This window comes from Buteo buteo, unplaced genomic scaffold (assembly GCF_964188355.1).
Source record: "Buteo buteo unplaced genomic scaffold, bButBut1.hap1.1 HAP1_SCAFFOLD_51, whole genome shotgun sequence".
Lineage (NCBI taxonomy): Eukaryota > Metazoa > Chordata > Aves > Accipitriformes > Accipitridae > Buteo > Buteo buteo.
In genome coordinates this window covers 682,501-695,000 of record NW_027439217.1, presented here as the reverse complement: position 1 = coordinate 695,000, position 12,500 = coordinate 682,501, and positions in this window count along the sequence as shown.

Below are 12,500 nucleotides of genomic sequence, written 5' to 3'. Positions count from 1 at the left end.
TTGCCGGCCCAAGGGGTAGACCTGGCCTCCCCTTGCCGGCCCAAGGGGTAGACCTGGCCTCCCCTTGCCGGCCCAAGGGGTAGACCTGGCCTCCCCTTGCCGGCCCAAGGGGTAGACCTGGCCGCCCCTTGCCGGCCCAAGGGGTAGACCTGGCCTCCCCTTGCCGGCCCAAGGGGTAGACCTGGCCTCCCCTTGCCGGCCCAAGGGGTAGACCTGGCCGCCCCTTGCCGGCCCAAGGGGTAGACCTGGCCTCCCCTTGCCGGCCCAAGGGGTAGACCTGGCCGCCCCTTGCCGGCCCAAGGGGTAGACCTGGCCTCCCCTTGCCGGCCCAAGGGGTAGACCTGGCCTCCCCTTGCCGGCCCAAGGGGTAGACCTGGCCTCCCCTAGCCGGCCCAAGGGGTAGACCTGGCCTCCCCTTGCCGGCCCAAGGGGTAGACCTGGCCTCCCCTAGCCGGCCCAAGGGGTAGACCTGGCCTCCCCTAGCCGGCCCAAGGGGTAGACCTGGCCTCCCCTAGCCGGCCCAAGGGGTAGACCTGGCCTCCCCTAGCCGGCCCAAGGGGTAGACCTGGCCTCCCCTATCCGGCCCAAGGGGTAGACCTGGCCTCCCCTAGCCGGCCCAAGGGGTAGACCTGGCCTCCCCTTGCCGGCCCAAGGGGTAGACCTGGCCGCCTTACCTGACCGTCCAGAGCAGTCCTGGCATCCCTACCTGATGCTCCAGACTTAGCTTGGCGTCCCATGCCGACACTCCGGGGTAGTACCATTACCCCTACCCGGCAGCCAGGGGTAGTACCCGTAACCCTCATTGGTACTCCGGGGTAGTACCAGTACCCCCACCCGGCAGCCAGGGGTAGTACCCGTAACCCCCACCTGTACTCCTTGGTAGTACCCGTATACCCCCGCCCGATACTCCGGGGCAGTACCCGCATACCCCCGCCCGGTACTCCGGGGCAGTACCCGCATACCCCCGCCCGGTACTCCGGGGAAGTACCCATATACCCCCGCCCGGTACTCCGGGGCAGTACCCGCATACCCCCGCCCGGTACTCCGGGGAAGTACCCCTATGCCCCCGCCCGGTACTTCGGGGCAGTACCCGTATGCCCCCGCCCGGTACTCCGGGGCGGTACCCCTATGCCCCCCGCCCGGTACTCCGGGGCAGCACCCCAATGCCCCCGCCCGGTACTCCGGGGCAGTACCCGTATGCCCCCGCCCGGTACTCCGGGGCAGTACCAGTACCCCCGCCCGGTACTCCGGGGTACTACCCGTAACCCCCACCTGTACTCCTTGGTAGTACCCGTAACCCCCGCCCGGTACTCCGGGGAAGTACCCATATACCTCCGCCCGGTACTCCGGGGCAGTACCCGCATACCCCCGCCCGGTACTCCGGGGCAGTACCGGTACCCCCGCCCGGTACTCCTTGGTAGTACCCGTAACCCCCGCCTGTACTCCTTGGTAGTACCCGTATACCCCCGCCCGGTACTCCGGGGCAGTACCCGCATACCCCCGCCCGGTACTCCGGGGAAGTACCCATATACCTCCACCCGGTACTCCGGGGCAGTACCCGCATACCCCCGCCCGGTACTCCGGGGCAGTACCCGTATGCCCCCGCCCGGTACTCCGGGGTACTACCCGTAACCCCCACCTGTGCTCCTTCGTAGTACCCGCATACCCCCGCCCGGTACTCCGGGGCAGTCCCCGTATGCCCCCGCCCGGTACTCCGGGGTACTCCGGGGTACACCTGATGTCCCTACGGGCGCGCGGGTTTAGACCCACCCTTCCTACCCGACCGTCCTCCTTAGGCCCGGTCTCCCTAGGCGACGATCCGGGATAGAACCCGTTCCCCCACCAGTACTCTGGGCCCGTGGCGGAACCCTTTGTGACGCGCCAGTGTTCTGCCTGCTGTCCCTACGGGCGCGCGGTGTTAGATCCCGGCCCCCCATCCTGACCCTCCAGGGTAGGCCCGGTATCCCTACCTGATGCTCCGGGGTAGGCCTGGCGTTGCTTCCCAGCGCTCTGGTGTAGTACCGGTACCCCCGCCCGGTACTCCGGGGCAGTACCCCTGCCCCCGCCCGGTACTCCGGGGTAGTACCCGCATACCCCCGCCCGGTACTCCGGGGCAGTACCCGTGAGCCCGCCCGGTACTCCGGGGTAGTACCCGTATACCCCCGCCCGGTACTCTGGGGCAGTACCCGTGTACCCCCGTCAGTACTCTGGGGCAGTACCGGTACCCCCGCCCGGTACGCCGGGGGAAAAACTGCTGTCCCTACGGGCGCGCGAGTTTAGACCCAGCCTTCCTACCCGACCCTCCGCCTTACGCCCGGTGTCCCCAGGCGACGTTCCGGGATAGAACCCGTTCCCCCACCAGTACTCTGGGCCCGTGGCGGAACCCTTTGTGATGTGCCGGAGTTCTACCTGCTGTCCCTACGGGCACGCGGCGATGGATCCCGGCCCCCCATCCTGACCCTCCAGGGTAGGCCCGGCCACCCTACCTGACCCTCTGGGGTCAGCCCGGTATCCCTACCCGACGCTCCGGGGTAGGCCTGGCGCCCCTACCTCATCCTCCGGGGTAGTACCCGTACCCCTACCGGTGCTCCGGGATACACCTGCTGTCCCTACAGGCGCTCCGGGGTAGGCCCGGCCACCCTACCTGACCCTCTGGGGTCAGCCCGGTGTCCCTACCCGACGCTCTGGGGTACGCCTGGCGCCCCTACCTCATGCTCCGGGGTAGTACCGGTACCCCTGCCGGTGCTCCGGGGTACACCTGCTGTCCCTACAGGCGCTCCGGGGTAGGCCGGGCCACCCTACCTGACCCTCTGGGGTCAGCCCGGTATCCCTACCCGACGCTCCGGGGTAGGCCTGGCGCCCCTACCTCATGCTCCGGGGTAGTACCGGTACCCCTACCGGTGCTCCGGGGTACACCTGCGGTCCCTACAGGCGCTCCGGGGTAGGCCCGGCCACCCTACCTGACCCTCTGGCGTCAGCCCGGTGTCCCTACCCGACGCTCCGGGGTAGGCCTGGCGCCCCTTCCTCATCCTCCGGGGTAGTACCGGTACCCCTACCGGTGCTCCGGGGTACACCTGCGGTCCCTACAGGCGCTCCGGGGTAGGCCCGGCCACCCTACCTGACCCTCTGGGGTCAGCCCGGTATCCCTACCCGACGCTCCGGGGTAGGCCTGGCGCCCCTACCTCATCCTCCGGGGTAGTACCGGTACCCCTACCGGTGCTCCGGGATACCCCTGCTGTCCCTACAGGCGCTCCGGGGTAGGCCCGGCCACCCTACCTGACCCTCTGGGGTCAGCCCGGTGTCCCTACCCGACGCTCCGGGGTAGGCCTGGCGCCCCTTCCTCATCCTCCGGGGTAGTACCGGTACCCCTACCGGTGCTCCGGGGTACACCTGCGGTCCCTACAGGCGCTCCGGGGTAGGCCCGGCCACCCTACCTGACCCTCTGGGGTCAGCCCGGTATCCCTACCCGACGCTCCGGGGTAGGCCTGGCGCCCCTACCTCATCCTCCGGGGTAGTGCCGGTACCCCTGCCGGTGCTCCGGGGTACACCTGCGGTCCCTACAGGCGCTCCGGGGTAGGCCCGGCCACCCTACCTGACCCTCTGGGGTCAGCCCGGTATCCCTACCCGACGCTCCGGGGTAGGCCTGGCGCCCCTACCTCATCCTCCGGGGTAGTGCCGGTACCCCTACCGGTGCTCCGGGGTACACCTGCGGTCCCTACAGGCGCTCCGGGGTAGGCCCGGCCACCCTACCTGACCCTCTGGGGTCAGCCCGGTATCCCTACCCGACGCTCCGGGGTAGGCCTGGCGCCCCTACCTCATCCTCCGGGGTAGTGCCGGTACCCCTGCCGGTGCTCTGGGGTACACCTGCGGTCCCTACAGGCGCTCCGGGGTAGGCCCGGCCACCCTACCTGACCCTCTGGGGTCAGCCCGGTGTCCCTACCCGACGCTCCGGGGTAGGCCTGGCGCCCCTTCCTCATCCTCCGGGGTAGTACCGGTACCCCTACCGGTGCTCCGGGGTACACCTGCGGTCCCTACAGGCGCTCCGGGGTAGGCCCGGCCACCCTACCTGACCCTCTGGGGTCAGCCCGGTATCCCTACCCGACGCTCCGGGGTAGGCCTGGCGCCCCTACCTCATCCTCCGGGGTAGTGCCGGTACCCCTGCCGGTGCTCCGGGGTACACCTGCGGTCCCTACAGGCGCTCCGGGGTAGGCCCGGCCACCCTACCTGACCCTCTGGGGTCAGCCCGGTATCCCTACCCGACGCTCCGGGGTAGGCCTGGCGCCCCTACCTCATCCTCCGGGGTAGTGCCGGTACCCCTACCGGTGCTCCGGGGTACACCTGCGGTCCCTACAGGCGCTCCGGGGTAGGCCCGGCCACCCTACCTGACCCTCTGGGGTCAGCCCGGTATCCCTACCCGACGCTCCGGGGTAGGCCTGGCGCCCCTACCTCATCCTCCGGGGTAGTGCCGGTACCCCTGCCGGTGCTCCGGGGTACACCTGCGGTCCCTACAGGCGCTCCGGGGTAGGCCCGGCCACCCTACCTGACCCTCTGGGGTCAGCCCGGTATCCCTACCCGACGCTCCGGGGTAGGCCTGGCGCCCCTACCTCATCCTCCGGGGTAGTGCCGGTACCCCTACCGGTGCTCCGGGGTACACCTGCGGTCCCTACAGGCGCTCCGGGGTAGGCCCGGCCACCCTACCTGACCCTCTGGGGTCAGCCCGGTATCCCTACCCGACGCTCCGGGGTAGGCCTGGCGCCCCTACCTCATCCACCAGGGTAGTGCCGGTACCCCTACCGGTGCTCCGGGGTACACCTGCGGTCCCTACAGGCGCTCCGGGGTAGGCCCGGCCACCCTACCTGACCCTCTGGGGTCAGCCCGGTGTCCCTACCCGACGCTCCGGGGTAGGCCTGGCGCCCCTACCTCATCCTCCGGGGTAGTACCGGTACCCCTACCGGTGCTCCGGGATACCCCTGCTGTCCCTACAGGCGCTCCGGGGTAGGCCCGGCCACCCTACCTGACCCTCTGGGGTCAGCCCGGTGTCCCTACCCGACGCTCCGGGGTAGGCCTGGCGCCCCTTCCTCATCCTCCGGGGTAGTACCGGTACCCCTGCCGGTGCTCCGGGGTACACCTGCGGTCCCTACAGGCGCTCCGGGGTAGGCCCGGCCACCCTACCTGACCCTCTGGGGTCAGCCCGGTATCCCTACCCGACGCTCCGGGGTAGGCCTGGCGCCCCTACCTCATCCACCGGGGTAGTGCCGGTACCCCTACCGGTGCTCCGGGGTACACCTGCGGTCCTTACAGGCGCTCCGGGGTAGGCCCGGCCACCCTACCTGACCCTCTGGGGTCAGCCCGGTATCCCTACCCGACGCTCCGGGGTAGGCCTGGCGCCCCTTCCTCATCCTCCGGGGTAGTGCCGGTACCCCTACCGGTGCTCCGGGGTACACCTGCTGTCCCTACAGGCGCTCCGGGGTAGGCCCGGCCACCCTACCTGACCCTCTGGGGTCAGCCCGGTATCCCTACCCGACGCTCCGGGGTAGGCCTGGCGCCCCTACCTCATCCTCCGGGGTAGTGCCGGTACCCCTGCCGGTGCTCCGGGGTACACCTGCGGTCCCTACAGGTGCTCCGGGGTAGGCCCGGCCACCCTACCTGACCCTCTGGGGTCAGCCCGGTATCCCTACCCGACGCTCCGGGGTAGGCCTGGCGCCCCTACCTCATCCTCCGGGGTAGTGCCGGTACCCCTACCGGTGCTCCGGGGTACACCTGCGGTCCCTACAGGCGCTCCGGGGTAGGCCCGGCCACCCTACCTGACCCTCTGGGGGTCAGCCCGGTATCCCTACCTGATGCTCCGGGGTAGTCCTGGCCTCCTTACCTGTGTCTCCGGGTAAACCTGGCCACGCTGCAGGGTCGGCCTGCACTCCCTGGCCGCGCTACGGGCCGGTCCTGATTAGTGTATTAAGACCGCTCCGCGATTCCACTTTCTTAAAATTTATTGTGTCTGACAGCTTGTCTTTTACCGCGCACGCAGGCAGGCAGGCAGGCAGGCAGGCACGCGTCAAAAACGTGAGAGCAAAGCGTTACCCGCAGTCGGTGTACTTTATCGGTAACGACTTCTTCGGGAAGAGGCGCCGACGCTGCTCTCTCGTCTCTGTACGAGTCGGTGGCCGTCCGGGTACCGCGTGGCACCGTTGGCGTGGGATCCGCTCCTAAACGAATACAGAAGAATCGATACGCTATGAATCGTCATCGATTGAAGTTATTAACAGTTGACGAGCGATGCTGGATTGTATCGTTTATGGAGCGTCACCTACCGACTGATTTAGCGCTACGCGGTAATACGCTTTCTGGCAGTTCCTTAAATAACAAAACTCATTCGTTCACGCACGCTAGGTGTGCGTCCCTTCGTTAATAGCCGGAGAAGGAATACGTACGTACGTACGTACCTACCAGCGGATCGTCACGGATTGAATGTGACTCGATTAGTAGTCACCAGTATTATAAATTACCGACTCCTAAAGTTTGATTGCGGCACTCCTTTAGGACCTTGCGACGCTCTTGGTTAACGTTAGCGTTCTCCGGCCCCTGCGTTATCGCGCATTAACTGTTCATTGGCCTCCGAGGGACGGCGGTCTCGCAGGCCTCTGAAGAAAGCCAGTCGGCTGCCTGACAAGCGGTCCCTGTGGCCGAGGCCGACTTAGCCGAGCATCCTCGGAGACGACGAGCTCGCGTGGCCGCCGTGCCGGCTGACCGGCCCACCCCGGGGCCGTTTCCCCCCCGCTCCCGTCGCCGAAGGAGCGCGCCCCCCGCCACCGCCTAAGGCCGCTGGGACCTTCCTCACCGCTCGAACGCATCCCGCCGGCGACGGAGCCGCTGATGCCCCTCTGTCGGAAGCGCGGCGCGCCTCTCCGGCAGCCCTGGCTGGGGCCCTGGAGCCCCAGGTCTCTGCCCAGGCCGAGGCACGCGGCTGCTGCTTTGCCAGGGACGGGTCCGACCGGGAGCCGAGCGCATCGCCCGTAGGCAGGCACGGGCGCAGGCCGGACGTCGAAGCGGCCGACCACCCGGGCTGTAACAGAGAAAGCGGCGTTAGCGACACCGTTACAAATCTTTCTCATTTCCACCTGCGTGCGCGCCCGCACCCCGCCAAAACAGGCCCCCGGCCCGAACGCCCACCGCCTGCTGCTGCAGCCGCTCACCCGCCCTTAGACACACGCACGCGCACGCACGCACTGCCCCCCCCCCATTCGAGTCCCCGCCCCAAACACCTCCCGCCCGCCACCGCACCCACTCGCACGGGGCTACACACGTGCGCACCCCCCCCCCGCAACCGGCCCCCCCCAGCCCAAACCCTCCACCCGCTGCCCCGCTCACAGTCGTGCGCTCAAAACGCACACGCGCGCACCCCCCCCCCCCCCCCCCCCCCCCCGCCCGAAACAGGGCCCCGGGCAGACACCCCCCACCCCCGTCACCCCGGGCCCGCCGCTGCACGCACACACACACCGCCCCCCCGCCCTCCCGCCACGCAGTTCGCGCCGAGCCTGGCTGCCCCTGCTCCCCCCTTCCGCCACCAGGCTTGCCGCCCCCGGTGGTGGAAGGCGGGAGACTTTAGGACCCTGCGGCGTCCCTGCCGGCTCCGTGCCCGGGCGGGAGAGGGGAGCCCCCCCGGTGCCCTGCCGTCTCTAAACCCCAGCTGCCGAGTCCCTATCCTGCCGCACCCGTGGCCCCGCTCCCGCCTTTCTTTCTCAGCCAGCCACGCACTCGCCCTGCTCCACTCCCGCCCGCCCCCGCCGCGGGGGGAAAACTAAAGGACCGGGGGGGTGGGACGGGGACGGGGACGGGGGAGAGAAGTAAAAAAAATAAAACTCCAACCGATCCAAACAGAAGCCTTCTCCGAAAAGGCACACCGTCCCCCCTCGCCAGCCTGCCTCTGCGCCAGGCTCCCCGCCTGCTCGCCAGCCGCTCTCGCCCTGCTCCACTCCTGCCCGCCCCCGCCGCGGGGGGAAAACTAAACGACCGGGGGGGGGGGGGACGGGGACGGGGACGGGGACGGGGGAGAGAAGTAAAAAAAATAAAACTCCAACCGATCCAAACAGAAGCCTTCTCCGAAAAGACACACCGTCCCCCCTCGCCAGCCTGCCTCTGCGCCAGGCTCCCCGCCTGCTCGCCAGCCGCTCTCGCCCTGCTCCATTCCTGCCCGCCCCCGCCGCGGGGGGAAAACTAAACGACCGGGGGGGGGGGGACGGGGACGGGGACGGGGACGGGGGAGAGAAGTAAAAAAAATAAAACTCCAACCGATCCAAACAGAAGCCTTCTCCGAAAAGACACACCGTCCCCCCTCGCCAGCCTGCCTCTGCGCCAGGCTCCCCGCCTGCTCGCCAGCCGCTCTCGCCCTGCTCCACTCCTGCCCGCCCCCGCCGCGGGGGGAAAACTAAACGACCGGGGGGGGGGGGACGGGGACGGGGACGGGGACGGGGGAGAGAAGTAAAAAAAATAAAACTCCAACCGATCCAAACAGAAGCCTTCTCCGAAAAGACACACCGTCCCCCCTCGCCAGCCTACCTCTGCGCCAGGCTCCCCGCCTGCTCGCCAGCCGCTCTCGCCCCCCCTCTTTTCTAGCCTCCTTTCCCCGCCGCTGCTGCCGCCGCGACTGAGCAGCAGACCGTTGCCGTGGCGGGAAACACCACAGTTTCCGGGGGCCCCGTTGCCGGGCTGCAGACCACCCCACCCAGCCACCCGCCCCCCAACCCCCCGTCTCCAGGGCGCCGGAAAGTCTGTGATCGGGTGGGGCCGGGGGAGGGGGGGGGGGGGGGGCTGCACCTACTGGCCTGCAGGTCCGGGACTGCAGCGCGGGGAGGGAGGGGGAGCACACCGGTGCAGGGGTGCGTGTAGCTGTGTGTGCCTGCGTCGCGTTCTGTGTGTGTGTGTGTGTGTGTGTGCGCGCGCCTCTGAGCGCGCGTGTGTCACCGGGGGGGGGGGGGGTGGCAGTGCCTGCAGGATCGCAGATATGTATTTTAAAGTATTTATTTTATGAAAAAAAAGGAAAACGTCAAAAAAACACCAAAAAAAACCAGGCGGGGGGGGGGGGGGAGAAAAATTAAAAACAACCCCCCAAAAAAAGCCCAAGACCGCAAAAACCAAAACCAAAAGTCGGCGAGCACCCAGCAGCGCCGGGACCCGAACCTGAACCTGGCAAGGGGCTACCAGTCCTGAAGGCACCCAGTGAACAGCGAACTCGCGCCGGGGAGCCGGGCAGTTTGTGCCGGGGGCTGCCACCTCTGCCCGGACCCCGCCGACAGAATATGGTTGGGGGGGGGGGGGGCAGCAGCGGAGCAGAGGGGCTGGCTGGTGTGGTGAAGCTGGCAAGTGCCTGGCAGCCACCGGCTCGGAATAGGTGCGTGCACGTGCATGAGAACGACGAGGGTGGGGGGGGGGTGTGTGTGTGTCAGGAAACAAAAATTATTTTGAAAACTGGTTGTCGTTAATATTGTATTAATATTTCCCGCCGGAATCAATAAAGGTGAAATAACTCTTGCATCAGACAGTACGTTTAAACGTGCTCCCTTGGTGTAGAAGTGGTTCAAACTCGGGAAGGGGAGGGGGAAAGAAATGCCGTCCGGGAGAACCGGGAGAGGGTGGCCCTTTTAATCAGATTTGCTAAAATCTCAAAAGAAAGAAAAAAAAAAAAAAAACCGAAAAAAACGAACCAAAAACAGGCGCACCTGCCCCCCCCGCCCCCCCCCGCCCAAGGGGCACCGAACGGCTGCCAGGTCTACCCGGCTCCGCGGGCGGCCGCCAGGTCTACCCGGCTCCGGAGGCCGGCGCGGCCGCCGGCGGCGCCCGGAGGACGCGGGGTGTCGCTGCCGCAGCGGCCGGTGAAAAGGGCCGCCAGGTCTACCCGGCTCCGCGGGCGGCCGCCAGGTCTACCCGGCTCCGGAGGCCGGCGCGGCCGCCGGCGGCGCCCGGAGGACGCGGGGTGTCGCTGCCGCAGCGGCCGGTGAAAAGGGCCGCCAGGTCTACCCGGCTCCGCGGGCGGCCGCCAGGTCTACCCGGCTCCGGAGGCCGGCGCGGCCGCCGGCGGCGCCCGGAGGACGCGGGGTGTCGCTGCCGCAGCGGCCGGTGAAAAGGGCCGCCAGGTCTACCCGGCTCCGCGGGCGGCCGCCAGGTCTACCCGGCTCCGGAGGCCGGCGCGGCCGCCGGCGGCGCCCGGAGGACGCGGGGTGTCGCTGCCGCAGCGGCCGGTGAAAAGGGCCGCCAGGTCTACCCGGCTCCGCGGGCGGCCGCCAGGTCTACCCGGCTCCGGAGGCCGGCGCGGCCGCCGGCGGCGCCCGGAGGACGCGGGGTGTCGCTGCCGCAGCGGCCGGTGAAAAGGGCCGCCAGGTCTACCCGGCTCCGCGGGCGGCCGCCAGGTCTACCCGGCTCCGGAGGCCGGCGCGGCCGCCGGCGGCGCCCGGAGGACGCGGGGTGTCGCTGCCGCAGCGGCCGGTGAAAAGGGCTGCCAGGTCTACCCGGCTCCGCGGGCGGCCGCCAGGTCTACCCGGCTCCGGAGGCCGGCGCGGCCGCCGGCGGCGCCCGGAGGACGCGGGGTGTCGCTGCCGCAGCGGCCGGTGAAAAGAGCCGCCAGGTCTACCCGGCTCCGCGGGCGGCCGCCAGGTCTACCCGGCTCCGGAGGCCGGCGCGGCCGCCGGCGGCGCCCGGAGGACGCGGGGTGTCGCTGCCGCAGCGGCCGGTGAAAAGAGCCGCCAGGTCTACCCGGCTCCGCGGGCGGCCGCCAGGTCTACCCGGCTCCGGAGGCCGGCGCGGCCGCCGGCGGCGCCCGGAGGACGCGGGGTGTCGCTGCCGCAGCGGCCGGTGAAAAGAGCCGCCAGGTCTACCCGGCTCCGGCGGGACTTAGCCGCATTTCGGGGGCGGGGAGGTAGACCTGATAGCCCCGCCACTTTCTCGGAGCTGGCCAAGGGGTCGCTGTTTTTCGCTGCCTCCAGTTACGTCATCGTAAAAGTCGGTGTCATTGGCGGGTCTCCCCGGTGGGCAGGGACGGCACTCTTGGAGCCGGCCGGGGGCGGGGACGTGATCTCCCGTACTATAGGAGGTAGTGGTGACTCGTGCACGGAGCAGCGCTAGTGAGCGGCTGCAAGGCTTACGGCTCAGCCGGCGAAGTGGAGCGCTGGGCGGCCGTTGTGGTGGTGGTTTTGCCTGGTGGTTCGGCTCGTTTTCTGTCTGTTCGGCCGGTTGGTCTCTCCCGGTGTTTTCCAAGTAAGCCAGCCGGGCGCCTGCGAGGGTCTGGCAGGCTGGCGGTGGCTGTTGACCCGAGTGGTGCAAGAGGTGCAAAGGTGGATTCCGCAGGGCATAGCCCGGTGGCCGGCAGCGGCCACCGGCACTCGAACGCTGGAAGACCGGGTGGAGCCGAGCCTGCCTCGGCTTTCCCCCGGCCCCGGAGGGCCCGATGATGGCAAAGGTGGAGCGCTGGTATATGCGAGGGCAGCTGCCCGTGAGCATCCAGCCCGCCGCGGCTGCCGCCGCCTCCTGAGGGCCTGGTGATGGGCGGGCGAGGTGGCGGCACCTCGTCCTTTGACTCTGGCCTTAAGCTGGAGCGGGCAGAGCGGCAGCCGGTCCCGGTGGCTGGCAGCCGGATGCAGACGGCTGGGGGTTCTCGTGCGTGCCGCAGCTTCCCCCCAGCCCCCGAGGGCCCGATGATGGCACAGGTGAGAGGCCGCAGCGCCTCGTCCTGTTTTTGCCGGCATGAGCCACGCGTGGGCGGCCTGTGGTGTCCGGCCTGCCCCGGCTTGCCTGGTTGCAGGAGGGCTCGGTGGAAAGGTCTGCAGCGCTGTACCGGGTTTAGAGGTGGCGGCACCTCATCGCGTTTTCTCCGGCCTTAAGCTGGAGCCCATGCACGAATTGGGCAGAGTGCAAGCGGCAGCCGGTCCCGGTGGCTGGCAGCCGGATGCAGACGGCTGGGGGTTCTCGTGCGTGCCGCAGCTTCCCCCCAGCCCCCGAGGGCCCGATGATGGCACAGGTGAGAGGCCGCAGCGCCTCGTCCTGTTTCTGCCGGCATGAGCCACGCGTGGGCGGCCTGTGGTGTCCGGCCTGCCCCGGCTTGCCTGGTTGCAGGAGGGCTCGGTGGAAAGGTCTGCAGCGCTGTACCGGGTTAGAGGTGGCGGCACCTCATCGCGTTTTCTCCGGCCTTAAGCTGGAGCCCATGCACGAATTGGGCAGAGTGCAAGCGGCAGCCGGTCCCGGTGGCTGGCAGCCGGATGCAGACGGCTGGGGGTTCTCGTGCGTGCCGCAGCTTCCCCCCAGCCCCCGAGGGCCCGATGATGGCACAGGTGAGAGGCCGCAGCGCCTCGTCCTGTTTCTGCCGGCATGAGCCACGTGTGGGCGGCCTGTGGTGTCCGGCCTGCCCCGGCTTGCCTGGTTGCAGGAGGGCTCGGTGGAAAGGTCTGCAGCGCTGTACCGGGTTAGAGGTGGCGGCACCTCATCGCGTTTTCTCCGGCCTTAAGCTGGAGCCCGCG